The sequence below is a fragment of the Loxodonta africana genome, chromosome 16 (assembly GCF_030014295.1).
Source record: "Loxodonta africana isolate mLoxAfr1 chromosome 16, mLoxAfr1.hap2, whole genome shotgun sequence".
NCBI classification, from domain to species: domain Eukaryota; kingdom Metazoa; phylum Chordata; class Mammalia; order Proboscidea; family Elephantidae; genus Loxodonta; species Loxodonta africana.
In genome coordinates, this window is record NC_087357.1 from 27,226,445 (window position 1) to 27,242,787 (window position 16,343).

General features: G+C 40.5%; 1 protein-coding gene across 4 annotated transcripts in view; it reads left to right on the top strand.

The window, feature by feature from the left end:
- SORCS1 (sortilin related VPS10 domain containing receptor 1) overlaps nt 1-16,343 on the top strand; it is a 579,047-nt gene that overhangs the window by 59,886 nt on the left and 502,818 nt on the right. The gene's annotated exons all lie outside the window — the stretch shown is intronic.

The window sequence follows — 16,343 nt, forward strand, 5'->3', positions numbered from 1 at the left end:
CTGCTGAGGTTCAATTTGTAGTTCAAGCACTTACAAGCCGTGGAACCTTGGAGAAGTCCATTAAAGCCTGAGCCTCATGCAGTTATTGTAAAGATTAACTCAGAAATTACAGGAGAAGCACCAAAGATAGTGCCTAGCTCATAAAGCTTGAACTGTTACCTGGCGTTGTTATTGTCATGCTTTCTTTTATCACTGAACTTGAGAAAAGCTTAAGTTGGAAGCACGAAGCATTTAGGTTGTTTTGTTTCATGGTCTGCTTTCAGCCCATGAATCTTGTAATATTTTCCAAAAAGCCAGAAGTGCTTATAGGATTTGTTTGCCATAGGTGCTTAGAAGTAAAATATAGAGCCTTCTGTTTCTTGAGCCCTGCCTGCACTTGGTTCTCACATTGAAAGCCACAAAAAGATGCATTGCTATCAAATGGTTATTGAGAAAAGAAGATGTAAAAATAAAGTGCGATGCATTGGCTTTTAATGGTTATTGAGGAAAGAAGATGTAAAAATAAAGTGTGATAGCTCTCTCACATCAAGTTTCTTAGCTCTCAAACCAGTTCTTTGTTGATATATATTATATGTTTGGTTCCTGGATGGGGGCTCAAGACAAAGAATGAAGGATTTTAAGAGCCATTTTGCTGGCAGATACGTTGGTCAGCAACCTTGTCATGTCCAGTGCAGGGGCAACTATACCGTTGAGAGTAGAAAGAAGTAGTTATCATGCATTTAGTGCTATGCATATTATACCTGTCATCTTGTGAGACAGGTGAGATTATCCCTACATTCCAGATAAGTAAAGCTCAACAGCATTCAGTGCCCATAGACATAACCAGCTATCTTTCATCCTGGCTTTTCATGGCAGAAGTAGCTCACGTCATTCTTGGGCAACTTCAGCTCTTCAGGTACCTTGCAGTCTAACAGATCAGAAAATGTGCCACAGTCAGTCTTTTTTCTGAACCCATGTTTCTCAATTGCCTCTGGTATTGTTGCCATTCCCATTACATAGGAGCATATCCAAACTTCAGATGTATGCATGTGTCCTTTTTCCTCGTTTTCAGAATTGGCTTAAGCTCTTTTCATATATCAGCTTTCGTATACTCTTAAATCATGTTTGTATCTCTTCTTGGAATTCTTGTGGAATTACTGGTATTTTTTTGGTCCTGCACGTGTTCCTAAATTATATAAAGTGTTGTGCCCTTTGATGGTGGTCCTTAGGGGCACACAGTGACAGGATAATAAAAAAGTGAGTGATGAGTCATTAAACCATTTGGTATGACAGCTAGTTGGCTATTGAGGGATACAGTTTTCCCACTTTTCCTATTACCACCAGCCAGAGAGTGAAATGAGTTGAATAAAATAAAATGTAACCATATGGACCACTTAGGCTTTGAGGGAGCCCAGTCCAGCTGTTGGAGGCAGATGGGGTTCTTCAGTGGTTACTGTATCTTCAGCATTCAAAAATCTTTTAGGCAAGAGGCTCCAAAGTAAGCATTATTGCAGAAGGTGACAGAGTCTCAGTGACTTATTCACCACCTGTCACCTTAGTGTTGCAACAGATGCACTCAGTCAGTCTCTGGAATTTCAAGCCCATGGCCATGCATAAACTGTTAAAGATGACTTCCCAGCAGATAGTCCATTCATCTTCCTGAGTTTAGGGGACTATCAGAGGCCCGAGGCACAGGTGTAGAAACATCAGAAGAGTTATCCTCCAGAAAATGGAAATTAATGTCCCATCATAACGTTAGCCATCCTCCTCCTGTTTATATGGCTCCCATTAAATGATGAAACAATGGATTGTCATCATTGGAAAGCTGATTCCATAAATATGAGAGAGCAGCATTTACTTTGATTCCTAAGACATTTGTCATCACTCATGCTAAGGACTCATGAGCAGGTGGTAAGGATTATGGGATTTATCAGGGAAGGCTCAAATGGGCTACTCACCAGCTCCATTGCAGAGGCAGGAGGGGACTAGTAGAGGAGTTATGTCACTATCAGCCGCAGACAAGGTGTGCGACAAAATATGGCAAAGGACAGCTGCGTTAAACCATTTGTGTTGCTGTTTTCCCATGATGCACTAAGCCAGAGGTCTGGAGCCTTGCTTTCCCCTCCAGAAACTCTGTTGAGGAGAGACGTTTTCTCTCCTGTGATAGTTCTCTTTTAGGACATTGCTGTCTGTCTTTTCCTTTCATTCACTAGATTAGTGTGTGTGTGCATGCGTATGTGCCTGTGTGTGTTTCAGATTGCTAGTACCTGTCAGTGAGGAAATCGGAAGGGCAGATATTTGGCAAATTAGAATTGTGTCTGAGATTTTCCTAAATCAGAATAGCCTTCTGACCGTGTTGTTTTGGCACATCAGTGCTAGATCCGGTTTCTTCTGACAGTGTTTCTCTATAGCATCTCACCTGGAAGATCTTGATGTAATAATAGGCAGAAGAGGACAGACTTGAAATCCCGGACTCAAGAGTCAGACAGACCTAGGTTCTGCATCCCTGCTGCGCCTCTTACTGACTAACGTTTCTGAACCCTGCTTCCTCTAAGTAAAGGTTTTGGTCCAAAGTAGTGCTCAGCAGATAAGGTTATTATTATTTATCCTCCCCCACTGCCCAGAATCTCCTAACCCCACTCAGATATCCAGGCTTAGTGTTTGAAGGTTGCGCATAGTTGAAAAATAACTAACACCTGCATGCAGCTTTACATTTTGTAAAATAACTTCCTCTCATTTAGTACCTTCAAAAGTACAGGAGGATAGGAATTGTTAAAATTGTCGTCACCATCGTCATCGTCACTACTGCCATCATTTTATGTATGAGAATGGGGAAGGCTGGGAGTGCAGGGACCCAGTTCAAATCCAAATCCCTCTCTGCTCTTTTCCTACCAGGATGATGCTAAAGAAGGTTAGTCTTGCCAGTGAAATGTTTTATTTCTCCCAAATGTGTATGGTAACTTGATGATGACACCTCCCGATACCTTTCTCCCTCCCCTCTATTTTCCCCCTCATAGTGCTCAATCAGGCTAATGCTTCCCGGGGTTCTCTGGTATGGGTGGACTCTGATGGACCACTGGGTGGGAAAAGTACCCTCGGTGTTCCTCCTGTCCTGCAGGGAATCGTGAGTGAGTGAGAAGGAGATCAAGAAGGTTTACTCATTCTGGAGAGAGTCCTGAGGCCCTTTGAACCTGGAAGTCATCCAGCCTCTCCACCTCCTTTTACTCTGTAATGCTGGTTGAGTTATAAAGTGAAATAAACACAGACTTAAAGGATTTGGAGAGTCAATGGATAATTCATTTTTCCTAGGTTCCTGTTCAGGATTTTAAGTCTGAAAAGAGCTCCAGAAATCTTAGAGACCTTTTAAAAATTGCAAAGATGGATGGAATAAATATTGCTAGATTTTGGTGGGTTTGTTTTAAGAGTATAAGAACTTATGGTAACTTGAATCTAGTTTTGTGCCATTTTTCTAAGTTCATAGCTTTGTATGGATAGAGATGGAGATTGGAAAGGCATTGAGGTAACAGATATCATTGTAGTCATTTTGCACTTAGAAAAACTGCTTTGCCTTTTGCCCTATAGCTTCAGACCTAAAATTCTGTTGTCTTTTGGTTGGATTATCTTATCTCCCTTTTTCATTAATTTACCTACACAAAACTATGTTGATTCCCTGCTGAAGGGTTGTCTCTTGTACTAAGTGATGGGGACATAGTGACGAGAAGGACAGAATTCAGAATTCCCAGAGACAGACATGTGATATGTGTCATTGTCATTATTAGGTGCCATCTGATTCCTTCTGACTCATAATGACCCTATGTACAACAGGATGAAACACTGCTGAGTTCTCCGCCATCCTCACAGTTGTTACTGCGTTTGAGCCCATTGTTGCAGCCACTGTGTCAGTCCATCTCTTTAAGGGCCTCCCTCTTTTTCACTAACCCTCTACTTGACCGTGCATGATGTCCTTCTCCAAGGACTGGCCCTTCCTGATAACATGTTCAAAGTATGTGAGATGAAGTCTCATCATTCTGGCTTCTAATGAGCATTCTGGCTGTCCTTCTTCCCAGACAGATTTGTTCATTCTTCTGGCAGTCCATGATACGTTGAATATTCTTTGCCAGCACCATAATTCAAAGGCATCAGTTCTTCGTCGGTCTTATTTATTGTCAGCATTTGCATGCATATGAGGTGACTGAAAACACCATGACTTGGATCAGGCGCACCTTAGTCCTCAAAGTGATATCTTTGCTTTTTAAACACTTTAAAGAGGTCTTTTGCAGCAGATTTGCCTAATGCAACATGTTATGAAAGGTACATAGAACGTATGTTTTAGTTTCTGCAGATTTCTGAAGACAAGGTAGATTTTCTTGTGCCTGGGATAATTTAGCCTTTCCTGTGGTCAGAGGTATGCCATTGTTGTGTGCTGTTGAGTTGATTCCCACACATAGTGTTCCTATATGACAGAGTAGAGCTGCCCTATAGAGTTTTCTAGGCTGTCATCCTTATCTGAGCAGATCACCAGGTCTTATATACTGCAGAGCCACTGGGTGGGTTCGAACTGCTGACATTTTGGTTAGCAGCCCGGCGCTTAACCATTGTGCTATGAGGGTTCCTTGTCAGAGATATAGACTATGTGTATTACTAGTATGGTTTGGGTGAAAATCACACGTAAAGTAGAAAATTTTTATGACCTTTTGTGTATTCCAATAAACATTCTTAGTCCATGTCAAGGAGTGTCGGCTCTACTCTTTGTTAGTTTTTTCTCTGAAAACATTAGCCTTAACTTTTATTTTGTTTTAGTGAAAATGCCAACAAAACAAAATTAAGAAGTAAAATTCTAAAAAAAAGGAAAAAAAAAAAAAAAGGTGACAAGGTTTGCCATATACTTAGATGAAAAACATAAGAATTTGATTTTGGCTGCATATGCCAATTTTAGAGAAGTATCCCTTGGTTGGTACAGCCTATTTTACAAAAGTGACTTTTGCATGTCATGAGATTCTAAGTCAGAATAAAATTGAAATTTGAGTTCAATTAATAAAAAAAATCATTAAGAAAGTAATAGTAACAAATATTAAGTTAATCATAAATTGCTCAGATTAACTTAAAGGGGGAACTACTTAGAAAGGATATACGCCTCCTAGATTCTGAAGAAAGTTGAACAGGAAGGTTCTAGAAACCATGGCAGTTACAGGTAGGGACTACAGGAGAAGTTGTTCATGGACTCCGATTCCAAGGCTCTACCACTGATGTAACTTAAACTCTGCGTCCAAATTCCAGATGACCAGGAGAGACTCCGATTATCTCAGTTTGGTTCAACTGTCCATACCTGTTCTAGTCAACTTTGCACAGAGCAGAAGAGAGAAATCTGCTGCTGTTCACTCAGCAATGGCTATAGGAACAAACTCTGAGAAAGAGTGAGTCAGGCAGTTGACCAGTATATGTGCTTCAGTACACCTTGGTGCCTGGCATGGCCATTCACACTTCTTCCCTTCCCTGCCAGAGATACCCTGCTGTGTGCCACGATACAGCTATCATACAAACAGCCAGAGTTGCCAGTCATCCCCTACCCATCCAGTTCCATCCAGATGCTGCCTTCAGATGCTCTGTAATTAGCCATTGTCAAAGCTACTTGTCAGTCACTGGGCTTCCTAGGTGATGTGCTTGTCTCCCTGATGTTTATCTGTATCTTGTCTCACAATTCAGAGATCTGCGGATGAAATGGTGAATTTAAGTACCATCAGTCTAACCTGTATCCGGTATTTGGGAAGAATGGTGGGGGTAAAAGCAAAATTAAAAAAATAAAATAATGTGGTTGGTGAGGCATTGAGGAAATGCCTTTCACACAACTTTAACCATCCCTGAAGACAAATCATCAGGCATGAAAAGGACTGGTCAGTGGGGGGGAGAGAGATGCTGATGAAGAGTGAGCTAATTAAATCAGGTGGACACTGGAGAGTGTGTTGGCAACTCTTGACTGGAGGGGGGATGAGAAGATAGAGAGAGAGGGAAGATGGCAAAATTGGCATGAAACGAGAGACTGTAAGGGCTGACTCAATAGGGGGAGAGCAAGTGGGAGAAGGGAGTAAGATGTATGTAAACCTACATGTGACAGACTGATTGGAATGGTAAATGTTCACTTGAAGCTTAATAAAAATTAATTATAAAAAAAAAGGGGGGGGGAACATGCTATAGGGAAGGTTCCTAAAGAATATTAGGAGGCCTTAGCTAATATTTGTCATTTCCCTCCACAGTTACTCATTCTGTCTTCTCTAAGTCTTTATGGTGAATCAAATATTCATTCATCAAATGCCTGAATCCTTGGTGGCCCCTGTCTATATAAGGTTCTAGTAATCTTCCCCTTAACCCTTGTTGTCATATTCTTCACGATCACCACTACTATTTATTGAGCGTCTACCAGGTGCTAGGAATTGGGCTTCGTGCACTATGTACATTTCCTTAGTCAGTCTTTACCACAACTCAGGAGGTGGGTACTATTTAGAGAAGAGTTAATGTGCTAGGTTACTAATTTGCCTAATATTACAGCCAGGAAATAGTAGAAACAATTGTCATGGATTGAATTATGTCCCCCCAAAAATATGTGTATCTATTGGGCTGGGCCATGATTTCAAGCATTGTGGTTGTCCTCCATTTTGTGACGTAATTTTGTGTTAAAAGGATTAGGGTAGGATTGTAACACCACCCTTACCCAGCTCACACCCCTGATCCAATGTAAAGGGAGTTTCCCTGGGGTGTGACCTGCACCACCTTTTATCTCTCAAGAGATTAAAAAGGAAAGGGAAGCAAGCAGAGAGTTGGGGACCTCATACCACCAAGAAAGCAGTGCCAGGAGCAGAGCATGTCCTTTGGATCTGAGGTTCCTGCGCTGAGATGCTCTCAGACCAAGGGAAGACCATTGCATCATAAGGACCTTCCTCCAGAGCCAACAGAGAGAGAAAGCCTTCGCCTCGAGCTGACGCCCTGAATTTGGACTTGTAGACTGGTTGAGTGTGAGAGAATAAACTTTTCTTTGTTAAAGCCATCCACTTGTGGTATTTCTCTTACAGCAGCCCTAGATGACTAAGACACCAATCTACATAGGTTTTCAGGATCTTTTTTCCATTATGCTACTTTGTCTTTTACTCATGGGATGAAAACATTTTACGGCATGAAAACTGGAAGTATGAATCAAGGATGAAGCTACTTGATAAGACCAGCCAGGTTGGCTAGTGCCACAATGGAGTGCCGTATTTTCCAGAAAAATGAACTATCCCTAGCCCCTGATAAGGCTCCATATTTTGAGAAGCCAGTCAGCCACATGATGGCAGGTTAAATGCATTGGGCTGCTTCCATTTTGTAGGGGACAAGCCCGGGTTAAAGTAAAACAGTGGAAGTCACAGAAGATTGAAAATAAAATCCAAATTTTGTGACACTCAGTCAAGTGTTTGTTGTATATATAGTAATATTTTCCCAGTAGTGTTAAATAGTACGACTCACAGAGTGTTAATAGGCCATCAATCCACCCAATGATTATCAGGTAAGCGTTATTTCAATAGCTTTGTTTTTTTGCAATGAGAAACAACAAACTCAAGAGATCGATTAGTTTGCCTAAAGTTACAGGTCTGTAAGTGGCAGAGTCAAAATGTTGAATCCATATCTATCTGGCTCCTAGTACATGGTCTTCCCTCCCTGACGTGTTTTTGATATTTTGATCAATTTAATATTTACAGAGATAAGCAATTTAGAAAAAAATACCAGATATTGTACCATGTTATGCTGCTTTATATTAGCTTTTCTCAGTTATTAAAAACTGTAGTCTCTTAATGACTTTAGGCATCCCCACTCACTCCCAAAAAAGAGCCAGCCTGTGTTATCAAGTACATCATCTACTTGCATTGGAGTTTTGAGAGTGGATTAATTTGCATGTGTATATTCATGTCTTAGGCTTCTTTGTGGTCTTGGCTGGGATTTACTCTACTATAGAATGAATTAGGAAATATGGGTGAATTATGAAACTATTAAATGATTACGTGCCTCTGGAAAGCAATGAGCCCCCTAGGTACTGTGCTTATACGAATTTACTCAGATGCTTCTGCCGAGTCTGGATTCTCTTCACTGTGAAAACAGGCTTTGAATGTTCTTATTTTGACAGCATCTGTGGGAGTGCTTTAAACCCAAGTCACTTCCAGGCTTTGGACTTCTTTATTCAGCCACATTCCTTGGAACAATACGGCTTAGAAATTTGTTTGGTAATGGGGAAAAGACCTTGGTTTGTTTTATTGTCAAATTCCAATTGCCTTGTGAATGAAACGTAGAGCTAGTGTCTGTAATGCAGTTGCCTCGGCATAATACAAAATGCTCATTGTGGACTCCTCTGAGGAAAAAAAAAAAATGTAGAGCTGTTGAAAAGGATGCTGCTTATGCCCCTACAATGTTCAGCCAAGTAGGACCTGTAAAGATCCATCTTCAACTTGTGACATACGTTTGAGTGTCACCAAACTTCTGTATTTTCTGAGCTGGAAATGGAGTAAACGACCTGGGAGCTTGTTTTTCTTCTCCTACGCCTCTTCACAAGAGCCTCTGACATTTCTGTCACCAAATTTCCCCGTGGTCACATCGCATCTTCCTTGTTGTACTCTGTACTGAGGATGCTATTTGATACCTGATAAATTATTTAAGGATTTAATAAAATAAAGCATGGCATGAGTTGTTCATAAAGGACAAATTGTAAGATGAGCTTTAATCACGTCCATGGGTTTGGGAAGTAATTTGTACTTTTATCTGCAAAAGACTAACCTGAAACCCATTGCTGTCGAGTCAATTCTAACTCATAGCAACCCTATAAGACACAGTAGAACTGTCCCATAGAGTTTCCAAGGAGAGCCTGGCAGATTTGAACTGCTGACCTTTTGGTTAGCAGCCCAAAGCACTTAGTTACTACGCCATGAGGGTTTCCGAAAGACTAACCATTACAGTCCATATAATTGTTGTTGTTAGGTGCTGTTGAGTCAGTTCTGACTCAAAGCGACCCTATGCACAACAGAACAAAACACTGCCTGGTAACTGTGCCATCCTCACAGTAGTTGCTATGCTTGAGCTCATTGTTGCAGCCACTGTGTCAGTCCACCTCGTTGAGAGTCTTCCTCTTTTCCCCTGACCCTGTACTTTGCCAAGCATGATGTCCTTCTCCAGGGACTGATCCCTCCTGACAACATGTCTGGAATATGTAAGACTCAGTCTTGCCATCCTTGCTTCTAAGGAGCATTCTGGTTGTACTTCTTCCAAGACAGATTTGTTTGTTGTTTTGGCAGTCCATGGTATATTCAATATTCTTTGCCAACACCAAAATTCAAAGGCGTCAGTTCTTCTCTGGTCTTCTTTATTCATTGTCCAGCTTTCACATGCGTATGATGTGATTGAAAATACCATGGCTTGGGTCAGGCGCACCTTAGTCTTCAAGGTGACATCTTTGCTCTTCAACACTTTAAAGAGGTCCTTTGCAGCAGAGTTACCCAATGCAATGTGTATTTTGATTTCTTGACTGCTGCTTCCATGGCTGTTGATTGTGGATCCATGTAAAATGAAATCCTTGACAATTTCAGTCTTTTCTCCACTTAACATGATGTTGCTCATTCGTCCAGTTGTGAGAATTTTTGTTTTCTTTATGTTGAGCTGCAATCCATACTGAAGGCTGTGGTCTTTGATCTTCGTTAGTAAGTGCTTCAAGTAGTCCATATAATATGTAACCCCAATTTGAGGAGACCCATGTTGAGTCAGTTTAGATATTATTATATGTTGATGCTCTAGCCAGTTTTTGTTATTGTTTGAATGGGAATATCTGAGGACAAATTAAACTTACTTAAAAATCAAGTGGTGTAGTTTTCAGAGTTCTTTGAGATACGGTGATTTAGAGAAGCTTAAAGGAGCCCTGGAAACCCTGGTGGCGTAGTGGTTAAGAGCTACAACTGCTGACCCAAATGTCGGCAGTTCAAATCCACCAGGCACTCCTTGGAAACTCTGTGGGGCAGTTCTACTCTGTCCTATAGGGTCGCTATGAGTTGGAATCGACTCGATGGCAGTGGGTTTGTTGGTTTAAAGGAGCCCTGTTGCATAACAGTTAAGTCTTCAACTGTCAGTTTGAACCCGCCAGAGACTCTGTAGGAAACAGAGTTAGCTATCTGTCCCCATAAAGATTACAGCCTAGGAAACCCTATGGGGCAATTCTACTCTGTCGGTAGGGTCACTGTGAGTCACAATCGACTTAAAAGAGGCACACAACAACAATAAAACCCAACCCAGTGCAGTCGAGTTGATTCCGACTCATAGCGACCCTACAGGACAGAGTAGAACTGCCCCATAGAGTTTCCAAGGAGCGCCTGGTGGATTCGAACTGCCAGCCTCTTGATTAGCAGCCATGGAACTTAACCACTACGCCACCAGGGTTTCTGCAACAACAATAGAGAAGCTTAAAGGCAGGAGAGACCTTGAGTGACTTCTGTCTCTCTTTCTCTCTTTTTCTCTCTGTCTTCAAATGTAACCAGGTTAAGGGACTGGCCTCTTGTGTTGGTAAAATTTCATGTACCTGGAAACGTAGGGTCTCTTCAGTATAAAAGAGGCTCTGAAGGCTTGCTGCTGCTCTTAACTCTCATCAAGACCCAGTTTTGGTGTTGGGAGATGAGCACACGGTTTCAAGAACTGTTCTTTCGAAGCTTGGCATGCCCTGGAATTTATGTTAGGTAGATCCTAGTTATCTTTACAAGCTTGTAATTAAGGTCTCAGGAACCCAGTATTTGTTTTTAGGAAACGGAATAGATTAGAGCCCCAAATAATTTTGGAAGGTGTATTATTTTAGATGTATTCACAGTATCTTTTGAATAATTTATATTTGTGGTTTTGTAGCATTTGCTTAGTCTCATTATGGGGCAGGAAGTTAGGTAAGAAATACACCAAAGAAAAATGCATTACTGTCATTCTACTTACCTTTCAGATAAAGAGCAAAGAGTGTGTTTAGCTAGCATTTGTGACTCTGTTACAGACTATTATTGCCCATTAATGGATGAAATTATATTTCAGTTCTCCAGGATCTATTTTTATACCAGAAAATCTAATGTATTCTCTCTCTCCTGTCTTCCTTTTTCCTCACATATGTACACATAACAACACACACAGACACAGACACACACACACACACAGACATCTGTGGGCATTATACAAACTCTGTCTTAATTAAAGTTTTTGTTTTCTTGACTGTCAGAAACAATGTAATTTTTGTTCATTATAACTTTTCATTTTCCTTCTGAGGACATTCATATTAGCCTTAGGTATGATTCCATATAATTTTAGATGTATACACTTTAGAAATTTCTCCTAGCTAGAATATGGGAGGACACTATATTCAATCCTGAAAGCACCTTTCCTCACATGATGCCGTTAATAGTAAGGCAAGAGGCCACATGCTACAGCCCTAGTATCTTGTCCAGTAAAAAGATCCCTTTCCAGTTAGAATTTAAATAGAATGGCGTGAGTTACCCTAAACCAAAACCAAACCCACCGCCATAGAGTCAATTCCTACTCATAGTGACACTATAGGACAGAGTAGAACTGCCCCATAGGATTTCCAAGGCTATAAATCTTTATGAAGCAGACTGCCACGTTTTTTCTCCCATGGAACGGCTGGTGGGTTCAACCCACTGACCTTTTGGTTAGCGGTGGAGCACTTTAACTACTGCATCACCAAGGCTTTTATGAGTCACCCTACTCCCCATGAATGTTTCCTGGTAGTGTACCCATATGCATCCCTACTCTACCCAGGTTCTTTTTTTTAAAGATGTAGGTTCCTTGTGAAGAAGAAACACCTTAAGTTAGAATACTTCTGACTCCTTTTTAAGGCTAGGAAGGTTGAGTATCTTCTGAAGATGTGTCCAACTTCCTAGGTTTGGGAGGGGTGTAATTGTTTGAAGGATTACTTGCATTTGCAAACAGTTTTCGGCACTGCTGAGCCTTCTCAGGATAAGGATAAGAAAAAAATGTATGACCCATGACATTCTTGTGTTTTGAGTGGTTGTGTCTTAGTAGTGAGAAGAACAAAACAAAACAAAAAACAAACCACTTGCCATTGAGTCAATTCCGGCTCATAGTGACCCTATAGGTCAGAGTAGAATTGCCCAATAGGGGTTCCAAGGAGCACCTGGTGGATTTGAACTGCTGAGCTTTTGGTTGGCAGCTGTGCTCTTAACCACTACACTGCCTAGGTTTCTCTTAGTTGTGAAGGGTGTTAATTAAAAAGCTTATTTAGTGAAATGGAATCAGAGTAATAATATAAGAAAAAAAATACAAAATGACAATGAAAATAAAATCATTTGAAAGTTTAATGGAAAAATGAAACAAACTCAGAAGTTTAATTTGAAATATAACAAGTTGGCTTATGATTGACAGTCCTCCAATATTTTTACCTCATAGGATGTCGCTTTAAGGTTAACTGTTCTCCTGTTCAAATCCACTCACTGGAATTCCTGGTTCCCCGCAGCAATGGTGGGAATGATCCAGAAGAGAAAGCCACTACCACTTCTCTGCTGGTATCTTTCCAAACTTGAGGGACCTTATTTGTAAAGAGGCTGGTGGTTCCGTGGTAGAATTCTCACCTTCCATGCCAGAGACTCAGGTTCGATTCCTGGCCAATGCACCCCAGTCGCAGCTGCTACATGTCTGTCAGTGGAGACATGTGTTGCTATGATGTGAAACAGGTTTCAGAGATGCTTCCAGACTAAATTGAACTAGGAAGAGAGGCCTGGCTATAAACTTTCTAAAAATCAGCCAGTGAAAATCCTGTGGATCATAGCAATCCAGTCCCCAACTGATCATGGGGATGGCATACAACCAGACGGCATTTCATTCTGTTGTGCATGGTGTCACCATGAGTTGGGGCTGATTCAGTAGCAGGTAACAATAACAACATTTGTAGAAAGCTACTTCTCTAGGTAGCAAGAAGTCTTCAGCTTTGAAAAGAGTGTTCTAAACTTTAAATATTAATAAAAAGGTAAACCTAAAAATGTTTAAAAAGTTAAAAAAAAAAAAAGAAGGAAAGAAAAGCTGCTTTAGAGAGTAGTGAAAGGTAAAGTTCCAAACATCTGAGGCCATTTCATTTCCACCTCAGAGCCCCCAAGGGCAGAGAAGGCCCTGTTGTGACAGCTGGGAAACAGGGCTTTGACAACAGGAAAATCTTTGCTCTGAGAGATTCTGGAAGAGCAGGTGTGATTAAAAAGCAAACAAACCCTGAAATTAAAATGAAGGAAAACTGTGCAATTCCACAACAAATTGGACCGTTTGAAATTGCACTCTTGCTTCAAGATGCCAAATGGGAAAGTGCCACCTTCTATTTGTAGGATCTCTTTTATTAGTTTTATACAAATTTTCTTGCTCCATAGACATGGAAATGCAACATTATGCATGTTGTCTTTGTTGTGAGTGGAAAGACAACAAGAGGCCTTTTCTAGCGCTTTCCTGCTGTTCCAGGTAGCTCAGAGCGATGTTTTATTTTGTGAATTCTTCCCTATGGCTTCCTGGCTCATATTAATAACCCATGATCTGGATGGCCACCAAAAGGGCCACTGATCTTTTAGCAGCTCTTGTATTTTTGGTAGTTGATGTTGTTTGTGTTTTTCCTTCTTATTCTTTTTTTCCTTTATACATTGTTTGTTCTCCCCTTTTGTGTGTTTACATATTTACTGGCTCTAAGGATCTACTGCCTTTAGAAATAGACTACGTGGTTGCTGTGAGCAGGGGAAACATGAAAGGTGATTAACTTTTTCGAAATAAGCCAGGACTCAGTTATAAAGTGCAAAGAGAAAAGGCAACATGGAAGGGGCTAGTTTCTCAAGTTTTTCACCAAAAGAGGGCACACTTGGGTTTGGGATTGTTGAGAACGGTTCTCAGATGGCAAGGCTTGTGGGTTGATGTTACAGTGGCTTTATATGGTGGTAGATATGTCCCATATTCCATACTCTGTTCACTTCATATATAATACACAGTCAAGTCAGCTCTTTCTCTCTTTCAAAAACTATAGAAAATGTCCAGTGAAGAAATGCATGATGAATTCCTCTTAGATAAATTTTATTTCGGGTCATCCTGTGACTTGTTGACCTGAGACATGTTTCAGGAATGTTTTCCAGAAGATGTCTTACTTTTGCATGATTCACTATGATTAGATTGGACCCCTGTAGAGAGAAAGATAAATGAAGTGGCTTAGGAGAGTGCTTAGGAGTGCAGGTTCTAGAATCTGATTTATGGCTATGGTACTTACTAGCTTTGTGACCAAGTTGACTGACTTCTCTGAACATCTGTTTCTTCATCTATAAAATGGAGATACCAATAGTGCCTACTTCATATAGTTGTACAACTTAAATGAGAGGATGTATGTAATGCACTTAACATAGTATCTCTTAAGGAGTAAATCAGCTATGCTCATGAAATACATAAAGGGGAAGAAAGGGAAGGTTCCAGGTGAGGATTGGCTCCCCGGGGACTGTAAGTACCTTTTGAATGTCCTATATGATTTTATTTGAAATATATTTTTAAGCCATTGTTATCAGTCAGTATCTTTGTTACAATTAGTTTTCGGGATTGTACATTATTTTTTATCTTAATAATCAGATTGTAAGGATGAATAAACAGAAGAACTTAATAAAATTTGCCTTTCTAAGTGTCATAGCAAGGAGCCCTAATGGCACAGTGGTTGGTGGTTCAAACCCACCCAGTGACCCCATGGGAGAAAGACTCTGCTGATCAGTTTTTGTAAAGATTACAGACTAGAACACCCTAAACGGCAGTTCTACTCTGTCACACGGGGTTGCTATGAATCAGAATCAACTCAACGGCACACAACATCAGCAACAAATGTCACAGCAGTGGGACAGCTTTTAGCTCCTGCCTACCAAGCGTCTGATAAAAGCACAATCCCTTCTTAATGTTTGATTACAGAATGCCGAAGACACTTTCTGTGTAAAACTTCTCATAAAATGATGTGCCATTTGATTACCAAGCAGACAACTTGTCAACAGGTCTGTTGCTACCAGGTCACATAGGAACTTGGAGAAGGGTTCGTGGGTGGTTGCTCAGAGAGTACGTTATCTTTCTGATCTAAGGAAATACGTTGTCTTTGAATTTAAGGCAATGTTGAAAGCCCCCTTTGGCTAATATTGGAATGACTTGAGTTCAAGGGGGATAATCTAATCTTTCTAGTTGCCTATAGATTGCAGAAGGCATCTCAGGGAGAGATTTAGTGTTGGAGAACCCACTAGAAAGCTCTTACTTGGCAGTGGGAATACTACACACTGAAAAACAACATTATGTTTTAATGCCATCTACTCAGACTAAGCGCTGGGGTTTTTGTCACTCATTGGAAGACTTTGAGGAGGCTAATAAAATATATTAGAAGCAGGTTGCTCAAAATGGTTCTAAAAATGGAAAAAAGCCCAAATGTTTATTGCAGCAACTTTATTGCCAGGAAGCGTGGGCTTTAATATATGCAGCTGGGTTTCTGAGAAATTTCAGACTGGTAAGAATTATTTGGATTGCACGAGCGTAATTATGTTACAGTTTGAGAGTTAAATCTCTCTTTGTTTTTATCATGCATTTGATTTTATTAATCTTTTAGGTGGGAGCAGCTCATGAGGAAAAGCTGTTAGCCAGCCAAAGGCAGGAGCTGGGGTCCATCCAAGATACCTTCATTAAAAAAAAAAAATTACTGGCCAGTAAATCCAGCTTTCTGTGTCAGCTTTGAGATCTCCCTTTGGTGATGTTTGTGTAGCATCTGTAAATGACTCCTAGTGAGTTGTCAGCCCACCAAGAATTCTAGTCAGATGGAATGAGTTTCCAACACGGGGTCTTCCTGGTTTGTTGCAGGAGAATCCCTTGCCTCAAATGGTTATTATCCATTTTCCAGAATTGAGAGCAAAATTTCTTTAGGAGGGCTAATTAACTGCCATGTCAATAGTTAGAAGTTTTTCTCTGCCCTGGCTCTTTGTTTTACACTGGGAAGGTGTAGCAAAGAAAAGAAAAGAAAAAAAATCTTAGTACATGGCTGAAATGGTGGAAATTCTACACTCAGTGAAAGGAATGTTACCTTCAGAGTCTTCCCTTAGATCTCACCATGGCTTTTAATCAATAAACTTCTTGAGTACCTTTTATGTATTTTGTGAGGGATAAAGTAGGGTAAAGTGTGGGAGCTGGCCTCAATGAATTTAAAGCAAATTGCAGAGAATATTACACAAGTAAAACCACTGTGCAAAATAAGTGGGCTTGCAAATGTTAAGTGCTAAATTATGAAATATAGGATATAGTTGCTTTGGAAGCTCAGAGAAGAGGGATGT